The sequence below is a fragment of the Poecilia latipinna genome, unplaced genomic scaffold (genome assembly GCF_001443285.1).
Source record: "Poecilia latipinna isolate Pla-1442-1.1 unplaced genomic scaffold, P_latipinna-1.0 Scaffold1707, whole genome shotgun sequence".
Lineage (NCBI taxonomy): Eukaryota > Metazoa > Chordata > Actinopteri > Cyprinodontiformes > Poeciliidae > Poecilia > Poecilia latipinna.
The window spans coordinates 19,387-38,711 of record NW_015114323.1 but is presented as its reverse complement, the minus strand read 5'-3'; the positions used below and the strand labels follow the sequence as shown (position 1 = coordinate 38,711).

General features: G+C 41.0%; 1 long non-coding RNA gene across 1 annotated transcript in view; it reads right to left on the bottom strand.

Annotated features, from left to right (window-relative positions):
• Window positions 1–17,109, bottom strand: part of LOC106964716 (uncharacterized) — an 84,630-nt gene extending 67,521 nt beyond the window's left edge. The window contains exons 1-4 of the long non-coding RNA XR_001428484.1: window positions 16,939–17,109; window positions 15,618–16,051; window positions 11,908–11,997; window positions 11,571–11,810 (exon numbers count right to left, since the gene is read on the bottom strand). This is a non-coding gene — a long non-coding RNA (uncharacterized LOC106964716). The remainder of the gene's footprint in view (window positions 1–11,570; window positions 11,811–11,907; window positions 11,998–15,617; window positions 16,052–16,938) is intronic.
• Window positions 17,110–19,325: the final 2,216 nt, after the last annotated feature.

Genomic DNA, 19,325 nt, shown 5'->3' with positions numbered 1-19,325 from the left:
TCAAAGCCGAACCTCTAAACAGGAAACCGATTGACGTACGAGGGTTAAGGGAACATTTTTAAAGATCTTCATTCTCTGTCCATCAAGAAGCTGAAGAAACAGTCCCAGAGGAAGCCTCCTCTATTCATCGGAGCTGCACACCAGTTGGCATCAAGATAGTAAAGATGACAAGGCAGGAAAGAAAAATTTAGTGGCATTAACTGAAAGTTTGCATACATTTTTAAATATTGTAATTTCTAATAGCTTATTGGGAATCAATTATAAAGTCCTTGCGTTCCTATATGGCCTCAACCAAGAGTCCTTTAAGAAATAAGTTGTGGGGTTTTGTGGAGCCAGAACTTTTCAGGCAACAGAAATGTCTCAACAGTTCACGCAAAGGCCGCTTTGCAAATGCTTGAACCGCAGATGGACCCATCGGACCTTGTGGCTCTTCTAAGAGCTAGAGATGTCGATGCAAAGTTTTTGTGCATTCAATCATTTGTGTAACAAGTTGAGGCAATGTCACACTGTGTCTGGTAAGACAAGCACTGGGAAACTGGGTTGAGCTGTTATTTGAAAACAAAGACGTGCAAGTTTAAATTTCCCTCGTCAGATTTTAGTATTTATTAGGACTGTCTGCTTTAGGGACTGTAAGCATCGGTCAGAGGGCATTTATCGTAAAATTTCAGATTTGCAAAACTCTGCCGTGTCCAAATTCTGATTTTTATGTACCTACATCCAAGGACACTGAAACGGGAACCAGAAAATCTGCATGGGATAGTAAATAGTTAATTCTGTTCACCAGTTGTCTAGAGAATCAGATGCTGCAGCATGATGCCCATTTTTCAATCCGACAGCGATGGGTTCATTTTTAAAAAGTCCTTAATATTCCGACTATAGTTAACCGAGTTTCCCTCCCTCAGTATAAACATCTACACTGAAGAATGTTGTCAGCAAAAACTGGTTGCATTTAGGGATGGTTCAATGTGCCTGTTCTTTACCCCACACTCAGTTCCTTCATTCCAATTCAAATCAAGTTTATTTCATCATAAAACAACGTTGCATGTTGAAAACCAATCAACCGTTTTGTACACAAGTTTTCTAGCCACAGGATCATTTGCAAACCCAGTCCTTGGTTGCCATCCTTTCACTCATCCTTAGTTCCTTCTTTCCTCCTCTGCTCCATTCTTCCTCTTTTCCTTCCTACCCAACACGGCTCCTCCCTTCCTCTCATAGTTACTAAGTTCCTTCCCTTTCCCCATTATTCTTCCCATTTATCCTCATATTTTCTGAGAACTTTGTGAATGAGTCTGGAAGTGTTTTCATGAGTTGTGTGTTGGAACCCTGTTAATACTAACCAAGTATAATGGCAATCAAAACCAGGAACCTTTGACCCCCACTTCACAAACTCGTTTAAAATGCTGGAGGAAAAGGAGGGAAACGGCAAACAACGCGTCTCTTGGACCAACACGCGACCTGTCCGCTTTGGCAGGTCGTCAGGACAACCCAATTCTTCACAATCTAATGTCTCATCTCCGACCTCAGCGTCTAATCAGACTCAGCTGACCGCATGATGCCAGTTATCAAGAGGATGCCAGTCGTAATGCCATCAAGTCATTGGTTTTGCAGCAGCCTCGTACAAGAATTACTTTATTTTTAGTGGTTGTTACAGCGGCAAGAATTCATTTTAAATTGCAGAACATTTACTCAAAATGTTTAAATTTTTGCTATTCCTTTTCTTCAGACCATCTAACCAACACAACTGTCAAACTCTCCAAGAAGTTTCACTTTTTGGAGATTTCACTCGACAGACTAGCACCACAGCCTGTTACACTCTACAAAACCAAAACCTGCTGCTGTTGTTTTGCTGTTGCATTTCTATTGTTTTCTCCTCCATGCTCTCTTTAATTGGTTTTACTTTCTATAGATGCTTTGCATAACTGGATGTGATGGTGGTGGTGGTGGTGGTGGTGGGGGGGGGACCCTTCAACTTCTAAACTGGATCCCTTAAATGGCAGCACTCGGCACCAATTACTCACAAAGCAACCAGCCAGGAAAAAAAAAAAACACATGAAAGTTATGGTTCAATTAGGGAAGGTAACAATAATCTAATCCATGAATTAGCTAAAGTCAATTAGGACAACTCGCCAATTAAGAACAACTCTGTTACTTGAGGGCAAAGCTATAATAAGCCTGTGAGGGAGCCGCGCTCAGACGGTGTCCTTGCTTGTTTGTGTCACGCTCAGCAAACGCCGAGCTCTGAACGAGCTTTTTTTGATTTGGAATTAGACTGCAAATTGAATTTTCGCAGAGAACAAGTCGCTGTTTGGTCACACGAGGACACTGGAGTTAGTTTGAGAGAGAAAAAAAAAAAAAAAACGAAAACAAGGGAGACAGAAGGAGACGGCGTGGCTTAGCCTGACTATTTATAGATGCTGTGTCAGTGTGAATATACTCCATGCTGAAGCTTGTTGTGGAGCAGACTTGCTGCCTTTTGGTTGCTGGGGTAAAAGACTTTAAAAAGGCTGAACACCACAAACCTGATTACCTGACTCAAAACAGATATAGTGCAGTGCAAAATTGTTGAATTACAAAAAGTCTATCTGAAGGACTTCTGAGGAGTTTCTTGTTTGTTTTGGCACATTTAGTCCAGTTTTATTGTTTGATTTTGACTTCTGAATTGTTCATTCAAAGAAGGCTCCAAAATTCAAGACATGAACAAATTTTATTCCGACATAAAAGGAACTATTTTTAAATGTTTTCTTAAATGTCTGTCATAAAAATGCAACATATTCAGATTTTGTTTCTTAGTTGAGCCCAAAGAAAATACTGACAACCATAGTTTGACAAACAGAAAATACAACTTAGCACCAATAAGGTGGTATATCAAGGGAAAACATCAGATATCATCTGAAGAATGATAAGAAAATACGCGCGGTTTTACGAGCGTACTGGTGTGTTTTAAGATGCCGAGATGGAAACGTCAGCAGTAATAAGCAGCATTTTCCTCTGCATATCAATCTTACAAGGCTTATTTAATTTCCCAAAAAGTTCAGGTCCACAATTCATATATTTTTGAGACAATGAGAAAATATTGATCCCAAGTGGGATGCATTCCAGATGTGTGTCCAGCAGATTCATCCCAAGGTTCAACCGTATAAGGAAGCTGCACAACCCTTTAAATTTCCTGCAATTTATCCAAAATCCTTACAAACCCGTCCCCTGCTCCCCCCACCCCAAAAGAACAGAGCATGCCAACAGAAGTTACAATACAAACTTTGAGAGAAACGGATGCAATTTAAGGAAATATCAGAGGTTTTCAGTGGAAATAAGACTTTATATTGGCCATTTGTTTGCCTTTCTGAGTAGTTTGACAAAAGCATTTACTGTGTCTACAGTTATGATTCTATCATTGGCTTACATCCTTGAAATCTGAAGAATCTCACCTTTCCAATAATATATAAGGGTGCTGTAAAAGAATTGTGTGTTTTCATGTCCCACTTGTAGGATGCATCGTTAATGTGCCCCCAATGAAAGGTGCCATGCACTCAGACTTGATTTGATAAGTTTGGACATGAGCTGCATGGTGGCACAGCTGATCACACTGTCACCATGCATCAAGAAGGTCCTTGGTTCAAATCCCAACTGTGAGTCTTTCTGCATGCTCTCCCTGTGAATGTGTGGCTTCTCGCCGGGTATTCGGGCGTTGTCCCAGAAAACATATCAATGGTTAATTGAGTAGTCTAATCTGCTCCTCAGTATGAGTGTGTGTGTGGTTGTGTGTCCTGTGTGGCTCTCTGATGGACTGGTGACTTTCCAGGGCATTCCCTGCCCCTCGCCCAACGACAGCTGCAGACAGACACCAGCCACCCCGGCAACCCCACACGAACCAACAGGTGAAGGCAGTGGATAGACGGATGGATATTTGGACATTTTCTGTCCTTCCAGATCTATATCAGGACCGGCTTAGAAGTTAAAGCTCGGAGTGAGGATGTAGTGATGGTGGAAAAGAAAGAAGAAGATGCCTTCCCAGCTCTACTCTGCTTTTTTAGGCCAATTCCTCTCCAATTGTCGACTTTTCTCTGATGGGATCTGAAAGAAATAAATATTTTCTAAAAAAAAAAAAAAAAAGCAGCAAAATATCCTTCAGAGTCACAAGAACATATGATTGAGATTAATTTGATCAGACTCAGATCCTGGGGAAGGAGAATAAGGAAGGAGTGGTTTGACACTTTTGCACGGCCTCTGACGTCCCTGAGGCACGATGAAACTTGAGCTTTAAAGCCAACCCGCCTTTGACACACATGGCCCTCCTATTGTGATCATATCTTATGGTTTTTATTAACATTTCTGGTGCAAATAGTCCAGACAGAGGTTATCCTTCCTTTCAGAGAATAAACTGAATTTAAGTGATGATGTGAAGAAGCTCTGGGGCAGCTGAGACCACGAAGATTCAGAGAAACGGTCAGCATCCCCTCTTTGAACGCAACATCTCTTCTGCGACGTGAAGCTGAAGATTTCTGTTACTGAAACGTCTGAATCATAAACCTCTGACACATCCGCAGGCCAGATTTATTCATACTCGCCAAATCCGTGCTCGCGTGACCTCGGCGAGCAGCAGGCAAGTGGAGAGAGGCGAGGGGCCCGGTTTGATGTTGACTCAGGCTGACAGGCGCAGAGGACTGCTGGGTGAGCTGGCTCTGTTGCCCCAGGACCACAGAGGGGCCCAAAGTCTCCTCCTGCACGGTCCCACCTCTCGTATGACGGAAATTAAGCTTCATCTCCATTTCCTCCAGCCTGAGACGGAGACCTTATCCGTGTGGGCCGGCGGTGTCTGCCACAGGCTACATCGGTGACTCACCACAGACTCTGAACTCTTTCTGCTGTCAGAGCCGTAAACCTACACCTGGCAGCCATTCATCATTCCCAGCAGCACTGTCGAAGTGCAGGGCTCATATACATATGTATATTCATGCACACACGACCCATGGTTTGCAGTAGAAAGTATTTGAAAGGGTATCCACCTTTACCCCGGAGCCCCGGGGAGCATAACAAGAGTCTCACATGGCAGACCCAGGAGAAAAACACTGTATGCTGACAGATGACAAGGTCAAGCGAATAACTTAGCCTTAAAATTCAAACACTAATGCCGCTGACCTCTGGTAAGGGGGTGAAAGCAGGAATGAGGACAAAACAAGACAAAAAAAAAAAAAAAGAGGGAGAAATACTTGAGATCAAGCTTTAAGGAAGTCTAATATATTTGTACCATCAATTGATTAAAAAAAACCATGCAGGTCGCAACAATGCGCATTTCCAAAAAACTGCTAATCACCTGGAACATTAAGACGAAAAATCCACCTGAACACCTGGAACATTGGTCAGTATATTTGATGATTATTCTTGATTTCTTGACTTATTTCTGATTTTTAACACACTGAACCCCATGTGCAGACGTTCATACTTGAGAGAGTCATTTGGAGGATAAACATGAACCAATAAATGACAAAACAAAAATAAAAAAACTCAAAAAACCTCAGCAATTATTTAAATACGTATGTGGACAAAAAGTAGATGACTTAAAAAAAATTTAAAATAGATTATTCTTGATTTTGATTATGGCTTTTGACAAAATGTTTATTACTTGTTTCATAAATGTTTATTATTATGAAACAATAAGCATTTATTATATTTATTATATTATGTCTTTTAATCATCCAAAGAGGTCCATTCAGCCTCGTTCCTGACATGTGCTACACAAACGCCACATCTGCATGTTAGAAGGCGCATTAGCTTGATTTCACTAGAATGGTGGAAAAACACCTTAACGTGCACAGAAAACTACAAATATTTCTCGTAAAGACAAAATTAACCGGATGAGCAATAATGTGACGGCGTAATATCCAGAGATCTCAAGCGAAACGATCTTGTCCCCCCAATTTGGTGCTTAGTAGCACCAAATTAGGTCCAAATCGAATCATTTGCTTCAAAGTATTTGGCATCAATACATGCTAGTTTCTGGTGATGAATCAGGTGTATCCAATGGACAGAGTGGATCTTATTAGCACTTGTTGATGTTTGCTCCTCTTTCCTGATGAATACATTCAGTCCTTGGCCAAACATCTGCGATTCTTTGCCCACATGTTGCAGTAATGAGTCCGTTTGGTGCAGAGATTTGCCTGTAGATTTCTATTCTGCTGTTGGTAAGTTGTCATCTGGATTTTTCTGCTGTTGCTTCAGGATTGCATTTAATTCATATTTAAATTAAATACTCAAGATGCGCACATTCATTACATAATTTGCTGTTGATTAGACCCTAATGGCACTCGGATATTTCACTGCACCATAAACCTGCAGGATGCATCAGTTTCATCGCCAAATGAAGGGAGCCATCACCCATTTATACGATAGTCTGGGTGAATACTGCGTTCAGAGCGGCTGCAGGGCGTCCATCAATTCATGACAAACACCTGCTTAGCAGCACCAGTGAAACTGCTTGTTTACAGTTTGAAATTAATCGACTGGCGCTCTAATCGTTGGCATCAGGTGGCCGCTGATGCGGCGACATTGGAAATAAAATGGTGATTAAAAACAACCTGACCGTCATTTACGACGCTGCAGCGTTGCATCCTGCAAGCATCGCAACCTGCACTTACGGTTAACTATGGAGTCAACCCAAAATTATTCACACCCCAGGCAGTGTACATCCTACATAAGTTTTATTCAACCAACAACTTTATCTCTGAGATGTAACGGACATTATCAAGATCAAATCTACAAGAAGTACCAATTTAATGAATATTGTTTGTGTGTTGGGTTAGTTTGGGTTGTATGCCTGAGTGCACTCTCACCGTCGCCGTCTGAATCATAATCAGATCACTCATGAAGTGTTCTTAATTTCCCAACCCTAGAAACCAGTCCATTGTTTCTTTCCCGACGTCTTCAAAAACAGATAAATGTTAAATCTATCCACCTTTAGAGCTTTGCCTCGGGATTAACCTTTAAGACAGATAACCGGTACATATCGATCGACCACATTATCCATCAGTGACTTTCTCACCGTCTACAGTTTAGTCTGCATTTTATTCCTTCCTGATTATAGCTGCTAATCTCACAGCTTTTCTGGCAACCTCTGAACGAAAGCGCCACTAAGTTACAATCAAAACAATAAAACACATCACAAGTTCTCTATGCGGATGCTGTCGAGTCATATCTGAACAAGAAGAATCTTAAAAATAGACGCTTCAGATGTCACAATGCGCAAATTGCCTGTGAAATTCTTCATTAAGGAAGCAGTTTGAAGGTTGGCGTTAAAACCTAAAGTGGTCGAGGTGTAAATTCGTTGACCCGTCAGGGTTGGGCAGCCGCTGCTCGACTGTGAACTATATGATTTGCACGTCTGACAGGACTGATAACATCCCTGAAAAAGAAAAATAGCAGCTCAGTGACAGCACCCACTTTTAATGGACTGGAAGCAGAAGTACTAAGCTAAAATATTCCGTCTGGGCATTATTTTGTCACCAACACTGAGGCTCATGGAAGAAGTTAAGTGTGAAAATGCTCTTGGATGTTGACCAACGGTGGTGTAATGAATAGAGAGCGTTTATGAATAATACATTTCCTTAACCCGGCGTAAAAAGCAGCATCGCACAAAACTAGGCCGTTTGAGGACTGTTTACATGCGAACAGAGAGATATTTGGGCATGACAGATGTATCGGTGCGCTCTGAGCTCTGTAGGAGCATCATTAGCAAACTGACTGACATAACTGACAGCTGGCACTGAGAGGAGAGGGATGGAGGGTGAAATGGAGGAGGAGGAGGTGACAGAGCAGAATCTGTGCCAGCCATCACCCTCTGGCTGTTCTCCAACATTTTAATCACATCAACAGTGCTCTCGCTCGGCACCCCCTCGGAGACCCAGGTACCTTAGCCACACTTGACATTAACCACAAGGCGAATACGCCATGTTTAATACAGACGGGGCTCTCTGCAGATTGTCCTCAGCTACTTTTAAAACCCTCACTGAGTGGATTGACAACCCAGGGACCAAACGAAGAAAATAAATGGTCTCCCCCTCGGTTGTGCTTCCTTCTCCCTTTTTTTTTGTGTGAGTGTTGCTGCAGTGGAGCTTAGCTTGAATTTTCTGTCTTACTTCTGTATACTGAGAGCATCAAATTGTTAAGGGCAATTTCGACTAGTCATTTCCCTAATAAGACTTCCCGGCACAGATCACGGCTCCTCCGAAACAGAAGGAGTGAAGGAGGCATGAGCTGTGAGGTTCTGACGGTGGAGTAATCTGGAACAAACCAGGACAGATTACAGATTACGGGAATGAAGCAGCCATTCAAAAACTTATTACGCATTTATTTAACAAAAAAATATTCTATTTCAACTGCTGCTTAGATAACTAGATATTGTACTGAATATTATATTCAACATTATATACATAATTCATTAGCACATTATAGTAAACATGCAGGTAGAGAAAATAGTTCCACTGTAAAAGAAAAAAATAATCCTTTAGTATTATTTAGTAAGCTGACCATACTGTTGCTTTGAATGATACTGGTAACAATTAGCTAGTTCTTAACTGCCATTTCACAATTATTGCTACCTTAGAAATGAGTGACTGGTGCCAAGTTTTTACATGTTGCCAAAATCTGATGTCAATTCTGCCGCAAACTCAGAAACACTGGTGTGGTGCAACTCCATCTGTAGCCATAAAACTTAATTTTATGCTCTCTGATGCAACCTTTGAAAACAAAATCTCTACAGGGTCCAACTGACCAGTTCTTTTTCTTTTTTAATGGCATTTGGTGCCCATCTTTCAAATGCCTCCCTGGGCAACCACCCATATAAAAACCCCATCACGGTTAATGTTATTTCTTTAAAGTATTCAGTATACAAACGTAGAAGTGGCATGCATTTCACACCTTGCACATTATTTGTGACTCAGTTTGGTGAAACTCAGCTCTTTGGTGATAAAATGTGCTTTAACCCTTTAAAAGCCTCAGACAGGTAGAAACAGCCAGAGAAGTCATTTTGTATGCATAATTGTGTTGTCTTTTGTTTTCAGATCATTACCATACTTGTTTTTGCCATGCATTTAAACTTTTTCATTAAGAATGTGTAAAACCAATATTTAAATCAACACAGACAGATTTTGAGGAAAGGGAGCTTTTCATAAAAAGTTGAGAAAATGAGAAATATTTGTGTCAAAAATAAGGTTTGGATTTCTAGAGTGAAATCCAATAAATGATTCGGGTCCCTCAAAAACAGACAATCGCGTTAAATATTCTTGTAGCTGCCTGAGTGAGAAAGTTCCTTCAAATCTGCAAGAGCGAAGAATGTCCAAATATCAGCATAAATCTGATTATTTTTCCCTTCATTCCCTGTTTTCAGATGGTTACTGTGACACCAGGCTGTGCAGTGACTCATTTAAAACTGCTAAACTGCTATGATTCACAAGATTAAGAGCTCCAGCTGCATGCCATGTGCAGTTTGTGTTCGAATCCAAAAGCCGAGCCCATCTGGGTTAGCAGCAGTGAAATATGGCACAGAGACAGCAAAGAGGTCACCCCCAGCATCCTTGGGTATCATTTGCTCGAAAATAAAAACACAGAAGCCCAAATTTCTACGCTAATGACAAATTAGTTTTCATGCTCCAGTTTGCTAAATTATAATTTCTTGCCAATACAGTGTTACTGCACAAGATTAAAGACGTTTAGCTCATGCACAAGCTGCAGCCAAGTGTGATGGTATAAAAACATTTGGAGTCGAGTCAGAATCAGCAGATCAACGAGGAAGATTTGAAAAACCAACAATCTGAAAGAAAAACAACTCACTTTACACTGCGCCTTTTAAAAACAGCTGCCAGTAAAATTACTTTGTTCATTAAACTGATTTTTTTTTCCAGTGGAATATGCAACCAAAACTGACCATCCGATCTATCCAACAGTCCAAATAAAAATTAGGAGAAATGTTCTCATGTTTTTTTTTTTTTTTTTAAGAAGTTCAGGCTTAGTCATAATGTTAGAAAGAAAGAAGGGAAGGGAGGAAATTTAGCTCTAGGCTATCAATTTGATGCTAATTTGCTATTCAGGCATGTCAGTGAAACACGGAGAGCTAAAGTGGAAATAAAGCTGCGCTGATGGAGTTCTTGAAAAGAGTTTGACCCGTTTCATGAATCCATGGCACAGGTGACGGGGAAACCAAAGCAGCTGTGCAAAAATAAAAACAATCTTGAGATATAAATTAGCTCTTAAAGGAATATGTTCTTTACGATATATCAAATATTTCAAAATCTCAATCAGACGATGGTGGAATAACATTGCAATGCGAGATGAAGCTACATTGTAAAAATATTCATGTGATTGTGTCAAATTGGTTAAAGCTCACAGAGCCAGACTTTTTATAATCCTCAAATGTGACTGGTGTGAATTCACACAAAGTACAGGTTTATACATCTCTATTTTCTCACAAAAACCAATTTAAGTCTTTTCAGAAAATGAATCTGTACCATAACACTATTAGTCATCAGCACTACGTGATCTGTGTTATCACTGAGTCCAACTTCACTCTGGTATGCATATTTATGACATATTGTCCCTACAGGAGTTTCTGCAGGTCAGGTTCAATTTGTTGCTCAAACATGGGGCGAGTTGGTTAAGATCATTTCAACTTGGGAAAGTCCAGGACATCCTAACATTTTTATGACGGCTGAAGGTACAGCATGGGTGAACTCCACTTCATGGGAAATGAACATCATATGGAAATATTGAACCAACATCTGAAGAGATGAGCCGGGATCATAAAGCTGTTATATGGTTGTAATTGTTCTGGATTCAATTCCTGATATTGAGATCATTACTCCATGCATTCCCCCCCTCCTGTAATTACATAAAATATTGGAAAAATGTATATTTAAAATGCTCGGATACAAACAACTCTTCCAAAAACCCAAAGCATACCGAGAATAAAGAGAAGGCGATACGGTGAAAACCAACTACTAACAAAGTTAAGTTGACCATTTAAATGAGAAACTTTTACCGGTGGACAGCAGAAACTAACCTCATGCCCGTAAAGAAACTGGAAGTTTGATGCTGTCTGTTTTCCTTTTCTCTATTAGCGGATTGAGTAAAAACTGTCGAAGGCTTTCCCCTGCAGCTAGGATCTGCTTCTCTTAAATCCCTTACTGAGCTCTGGAAGCTGGCCTGTGCTGACCTGAGTGGGGTCCTAATGACAAACCAATAACCTGCGGCAGCCATTAGAGATGTTAATGTAATTTATATAGGACTAGCCACTCTATCTTAATTGAAGGAGCAGTATGTGGGGAATAGAAAGAGACGAAGGGGGTCAGGTAGCAAGAGATGGATGTTTGCAAAATGGAAAGAAAAGGCAGTGAGTGAGGGACAGAGCTAATGAATAGAGAGAATGAGGAGGTGAGCAGCTGATGAGACTGTATTTCTATTAAATTGCCTGAAAATTCTCCCATCTTCTGTTTACATCTTTGTGTGTGTGTGTGTGTGTGTGTGTGTGTGTGTGTGTGTGTGTGGGTGGCTGCCTCTCACATAGGCACCGTAATGTGGCTGACCTAAATGACTGGCATAATATTGGGAGAGCACGGGTGGGGGACCTCCGCTGAATACTGATGAAGCTCGACACAAAGCGTCTTCCTGGCCTCATTAACCTGCAGAGTGCCGCTTTTGTTTTCTCCTGCAGCCATCCAAACACTGCCTACGACCTCTCTGAAGGTTTTCACCGACGTCACGAGAAAGACGGAGCGACGGAGAACAGTCTTCCGCGCTTCCACAGAGAACTGTACATACGTTTCCTGGGGTGTAAAAGTCATTAATTTGAGACCTTTTGTAATTGTTGTTCTGCATAAACAGGGTTTGTTCATAAAAACTCAAAAATATACACACACTTACTGGTCCCTTGTTGCAGCTTCTCCATGCATTCAGGTGTGATGAAGACGACTTGATGAAGTCCAGAAAGGAGGAGGAGGACGATTCTAGTCCCTTAGAACATGGCATGGTCGTTAGTGCCAGACGGATTAGTATTTCAGAAACTACTGATCTACTCAGATTTCAGCACACAGCCATCTTGAGTTGCAGAGAGTGGTCAGTCCATCCAACCATTTTCATCCACTTGAGGCAGCAGCCTAAACAGAAAGGCCCAGACTTCTCTCTCCATTGAGTTTCTGCCATAGATAATGGTAAGAACATCCTGGTAAGTCAGGAGCTTTGCTCTCTCTTCACAACAACAGACTAGGACAGTGCCTGTCCAGAGCCAACCTACCTATCGATCTCCATTTTCCCCTTCATTCTCGAATAATACCTTGATACTTAGACTCCTCTGCTTGGGGCAGGACCTCATCCCCAACCTGGAGAAGACATTCTACTCTTTTCTTGCTCAAGACCATGGTCTTGGACTTGGGGGGAACAGAGATCTTCATCCCAGTTGCAAACTGTACCAGTGAAAGCTGAAGATCATGTTGGGATGAAGCCAACAGAACCACATCATCTGCAAAAAGCAGAGACCCGACAATAGATCCCCTCACCACCTTATGACTCAGTGACAAAGGGCAACATTGGCAGAGTCCAATTACACAATGGAAACAGGACGACTCCCTGCGACTCATACAGGAACCCAAGGGCCCCTATCAAGGGGTCAGGTACCCCATACTCCCAAACTGAAAACGTCACGGAAATATTCACACACTACCAGACCACAAGGAGCCCTTTATTAATCAACTGATACTGGGGTCTGGGCATATCTGAGTCATTGGCAGCAGCATCATCCCACTCAGGATAGACGATTCAAAATCCCTTAAAACCCCTGAAACTATCAGGCGATTCCTGCTCCTGAAGAGTTGATGTGAACGTCTCGCCAGCACTGAGTCATTTAGCTCACATCTTCTTGTTGCTAAATTTTGCCTCAAAGGTCTAGGCAAAGAAGTGAGAAAAGTAAGTTTTTAAATGTGTTGAAAAGTGCCAGACTGAGAAAGAGGAAGAGTCAGTTCCCTTGACGAAGCAGGAAATAAATCATACCACACAAAAACAAGACAAAAGCGTCTCCTTTCGCACTTGCAACAACTACAGAACGGAGACAAGTCGGTGTTGGCGGATGAGAAGAAGGTAAAGCAAGAAAAAGTAGGACGAGAGGTGTGTGCTCTTTCACACGCCAAAGCACAGCTCGCTTTGTGTTTCTGTTAGTCGCGGCGTCTGGTGTGTGTTGGCACAGGAGATTTCAATTTCATCTTTAATGGAAACAGCAAATAGGGGAACAAATAAAATGTGAAAGAGAGGAGCAAATCCTCCCAGCAGAGGCCCAGTCAGAATGGATGATGAGGCTGACATGAAGTAAACATTCAGCTGCTCACAAAGCGAGCTGGGGGTGAGAATATGAGAGGCAGAGAGAGAGATGGAGGACACGGAGGGGGAAACTGAGGTGAAGAGGAATACAAAGGTGAGGGAAATGGGATGAAAATGGAGCAGATTTAAAGAAAAGACAGGGAAATGAAAGAGGAGCATGCGTTTTCAGCCATTTTTACTGCAGAAAATCAGCAGCCATGTAGTCAGAACTCATCAGGAGAGGAAACAGATTAGATACGGGCTATTTGTTCTCATGAGGCCTCCTATAGATCTCTGATGGCTCAGTACCAAGTTCAAGAGTGGGAGCAGGAGTGAGACGCTGCACATGATGAAAGCATTTTTATCTACTCAACTGTATTCTGTTTCCAGAGGAGGAAGGCAGCAGCAAAGCGGATTTTTGAATTTAAAATGCTGCTTGTTTTGTCGAGGTGTGGTTGGGTTTAAACGCGATTAATTACAGACCCTGCAATTAAGTCCTTTAAAAATTTTAATCAAGTCACACCTCTTGCTTAGTTTGTTCTAAAGAGGTAATTTAAAACTTGCAAGTTTTGAACCTGTGCAGTGGTGAAGGATGGCGTGATTGGATTGATGTTGGCGTGAACAGAAAATTTTGACTTTAATGGACAAAATTCTGAGCACAAGCATTTCATGTTGCTTTTCTGTCAGTGTTTAGCAAACTAAACATTTTACTTTGCAAAAATCACACCTGCTGCTTTTGTTGCTGCATAAAAAACACTTTGGTTAAATTTGATATTTTATCCTCAAGAACATGTCAGTCATCAGGGACAGAGGGTGAGGGGGTTTCGGGTCAAAAAAAAAAAAGCCAATTCCTTCCTCATTACTTGTCAATTTCCCCTTTTTGAAAACACTAAAAACCGAGGAGTGGCGATAGAAGATGAGGGAAATCGGGAGTGGAGGGCTGGAGGTGGGAAGCGATGCCACAACCTGCTGTTCAGCCATGCTGGGCCGGGACCACCCACCGGGCCAGTTGAGGCCGAGGCCCTGCATCATGTCAGACATGCAGACAGACATCCAGCTGAGTCATCTGGTCGCATGGGGAGGGGGGTGACGGCACAGATGGACCGGCACCGAGCATGCAAATGCACACAAACACATCGGCAGCAAACTCACACCGTAAATCTGGTGTTCAGAGGAGATTCATGCATTTCTGTGATCGCAGATGAAGCGACGCACACCTTTACCTAGCTGATGTCTGGCTACACAGGCTGCTTAAACTACACAAAGCATTTGAAAATGAAATCACAGCCTGTGGAGGAAAATCCAAGACGCATGAAATCTGGAAGTGAAAATTGATGTTTTTCCACCAAATCATGAAGTTTGAACTCTTCATTGTGTTGGAGACAGAAACTGTTTCTTTTCCTAAACATGCATATTTGCACTACCGCAAAATAACATTTTTCTCTCTAAACAACAAGCACATACATTCACCTGCGTCCTTTCATATGGTTACCTGGTCAAATGCACGCGAGTCAAACGGCTGAATCACCTTAGTATGCAGCCCAGTTCTCCAGAGTCCTGTAAGTGAGTTGATTATGTGACTCAGAGGTGCAGAAGCAGAGACATGTAAAAGTTGTAAGACACCAGCCTTTAAAGGTGACACATGCGCTCTAAAGTTTCTAAATTTATACTTTACGTCTGTACACTGCGAGTGCATAAAACCGAAGTCAGGATTTTGTGACTAACCATTCATTTGTAAATGCTACAAATAAAAGCTTGGGATCATTTCCCTTTTTAAATTTGAGAAAAAAAAATCAATATGAAAATGAAAAACTGATCCAATTTGCAGTAACCTTATTTTCTATCATATTTGAACATTTGTCAACTGTATAATTTCTATCCTCAAGCAACAGTAACAATTGTAACTGAAATATAAAACATCACTCACAATACTGACGAGTAAAATGCCAAGCTGCAGCCACTTGTTGACCTGCAACCTCCCACATGGATCTACCATAACTATAACAAACCATCGCACCAGAAGCTTTGTGCATGCAAAAAAAAAAAGACAGTCAATGTAATCTGTAATCATCAGGCCACAGCTTCCTTAAGGAGACCCTGAAGAGCTCAACATTATAACATCCTGACAGGTTCATCTTCAGATCCTCCAGTGAGCGAGTTTAAAATTAAGGGCAGGTGTTCACAGATGTGCGATAGTAAATATCACCGTGTTTCATCAGGACAAATAGTATCTGAATGTAGAAAACATTTCAAGAAATACAGAGTCCCAACTTATGCCAACATACCTTTAAAATCCAGGCTGCAGAGATCAAGTCCTGGTTCTGATTCTTCTGCTCTCCAGCTGTCGCAGTTTGCTCTGTCCTGCCCCACAATCTCGTTAATGCAGCTGCTTCACAACATGTTTTGCATCAGCTACACTTCGTCTGTAAGTTTTTGGGTCCATTTCAGTGCGAGTCAGTCCAGGACTTGATTCTCACAGATGATGAGAATGCGAGGCTCATTCTTTGGCCAAAATTCCCTGAAAAGCCTCCAAAAGCTTCAGGCCTTCACCACGCTGTGCCAGGGTCTGGAGAGGAGCTCATGTCCTGTTTTCCTGTCTGGACCGGGCAGTTGAGCTCTCTGAGACGCGGCACAGCTCGGAGACGATCAGATCACCCATTCTGGTGGGGCTTGATCCCGATGATACAAGGGATTCAGCTCGGTCCATGCTGGAAGTAAACTGCCTTCATGTTTTAATACGAGTTGTTTTTTGTTTTGTCCTATAGCATGCCGTTTCTAAAGCTACGGTCAAAAATTAACAGCAATAATTTGGATTGGTTAGCCTTCTCATAAAAGCAAAACAAAAATGTGGGTTAATTTTTTAGTTATACCGTCATTCATTTATAAATGTCACGATTTAAACTAAATGTTTAATTAGCAAGCTAAATATTTAGTAACCGATAAAATGTTTAGATCTAAACTAAATACTTAGCATAATAAATATGCAGTTTGAAGCTAAATATTAAAGCAGAGAATGGAAAGAAGCAAAAATATTTAGCTTCCTACCTACATATATAGCTGCTAAATACATAGTAAGCAAGCTACATTTTTAGCTTGATGCTGTTTAGTTTGAAGCTAAATATTTAGCTAGCAAGATAAGCATTTACTATGTTGAATAAATATTTAGCCTTGAGTTAAATATTTAATTTTGCTTGCTAACTAAATAGTTTGAAACCGAGTTCATAAATGAATAATGGTGAAAATATGACTGAAAAATTAGCTCCGACAGGCTAACCGAAATTACAGCTAAGTTTTGACGGTAACTTTACAAAGAACACCACACAATTTCCAATTAATAATAAGAGGCAAAATGGTATCAAAGTAGTCATTTTTCACTCCAGCTGTTATGATATTTTGGTGACAGAGGTATTGAAAGCTATTTTTTCCCCCTGTCAACAGCTTCAGAAACTGATCTATTAAGTAACATTAGAGATTCAGATCTATAAAACATCAACTTGAAAGGATTTGGGAGGTTTGTTTGCAGTTGGATCAATGGAGCTGGGTGACCTTTACGTGTAAAGCTAATAGAAACATCAAAGTGGACACAAACATGTAACAGTTAAATACCTGCACTGCTCAGATGCTTCTCTCCTCTCTGTCAGTGGCAAACAGCGTGAAGAAAATGAAACTAAATAAATGGAGGCAGAGGAACATCAATTCAACAAAGTCCAACTACAGAGAAACCCATAATTAAGGCACAACAGGTGGGGCGATTGGCCGCAAACACCTGGGGTGATAAACAGGAAGCCAACCTCACTGAAGGCACAAGAGGAAACTCTTCAAAATAAAAACACACAGGAGGTGTTTGTAGATGTTTTACAAGAGATTTATTTTAGTCATGCAAACCATTGTAAAGTGAGACAGGAAGTCTAACAATTTGGTAGAAATGAGCATAAAAGATGCTTGAACTAATATAAAAACTGCACATTTTGAAACTCAAATGTTGATCTAACTGCTTTTAAATCGAGACAGAAAAACAACCGCTATTCCTAATGTTGCAAAAATAATACAAGATATTGATTTCATTATTCTGATCATATTTTTTTCATATTCAGCAAAAATATAGAATAAACTTAATATATATATATATCTTTGGCTTATGCTGCTTTATAAAGCATCTAGCATCTCATTAAAGGAACTTCAGCTGCTGCGTCAGAAACCTTGATATCGATAACTAGCACCATACTTTGTTGCAAGCAGGCCAGCAAAGAGATTTCAGGAAACTTTCCATGTTGAAGTTAAGCTGGGAATTGCATAACTATTCCAAGCTGGAATCTTTTAAGAATCCCTGGGAATAAACTAAACAAACTGTCATGTCAAGAAATAAACATTTGTATCAAAGATAAGATGCATGTACAAAATATCAAACCCTACATTCCCTTCAGTCCAACGGATTGGAAAGGCGTTGTTCCATAACGGTGCTGTGCTGAAAGGAAAAAATGTGGCTCCAGCAGCCCAGGACAAACATATGCAAGTGTTCTTGCATGAACTCTGTTGTAAATATTAGGTTAAAATTATTAGGGGTTTATTCTATATACATTCTTCTCTTCTTTAGCTTCAAGTGCAAAGAGCATCCATCCATCCATCCTACATGTTTGTCCTCACATGGCCACCAGGGGGCTGCTGGTCCCCATCTTCAGCAGTAATTAGGTTGCAGGTGGGATACACCCTGGACATGTCGCCAGTCAATCACACAAACCAAACATTTCTTACAAAATCAATGTAGTCAATGCTGTGTTTCCCATTTTTAATTAAAGTTATCAAAATCTGCTTTGAAATGTAAAGATTTCTCCCCTTCTTCCAACTCTGGGAAGCAAACTAATGAAGATGTAACAGAAGCAAGGCGCCATCTCTCTGCTGCCGCAGCCTTAAAGGCTTTAAGGTCACCGTGACATTAATTTATAACTTGACCTTTCCCCTCTCCGGCCTGTAATCAGAGATCGACCATGAATGCAAACGTCTCTAATTTATAAATATTTAAAAAACTGCTGCAGGTCCTTACATGATTCATGCATGTTCCTGTTATTAATCACTTTATTTCCAAGAGGTTTTGATGCAGAGTGAAGACCAAGCATTAGCCGCCTATTTTTAGCTCTGACATGCAGCCGGAGAGGGTTTACATCTATTAGGTATGCAAATATGAGTATGAAATGTGCTGTGTTTATTACAGGGCTTTTTACTTTTACGCACCACATTTTAATAAGAATATTTCTCTCTCAACAGAAAACAACACAACCTCTTCTGCATCGTCACTGATCTCGCTGCCGATCTGGGGGGGGGGGGGAACAAACAAGCTCACATTCTGCGACGACGCAGAGAGTGATGGGAATTTTCTGAAACTATAATTAAAAGATGAGCCGGGAATTAAATTAAAACAACTGTTCTGTCCTGCAGAAGCATCGATAGAACAAGGAGTGATGCAGAGCAAACTTCGTTTATGCAACAAAACAGAAAGAAATCAGATTAGTTTCACTGATGGAAAACGTATCGACTTGAATGCGAGACCCAAAGTGCTGAGCCAGGATGCTGTGTTTGCTCCCTGACTCTGCAGTTATTTACATACAGATCTATGTGGCAATGAGGCACAGAATATGAATGTGTGTGTTGGTTCTGAGCCCCAGTGTTTACCCGAGTTGCCTGGCTGGACCTCAGGGTATAGATTTCACTGAGGTCATAAGGACAATGCCCTTTGCTTTGGCCCATTTGACCTGTTAAAACATTTCGACCTTACTTCCCTGAATCAGCCGCACAGCTGGATGCTGCTGAGAACTGTTCAAATCAAAACGCCGTGTTGAGTTTGAGCGCAAACTTGGGGAAATTGTCAGGATGAAACTTTATCCAGAGTGCAAACTTTTGATTTATCTCGCAGGTTCTGTACCTAGATGGTAATGTCTGATGTAAAAAAAAAAAAATAAAATAAAATACACAGATTAGAAATTATATTTCCATATAAA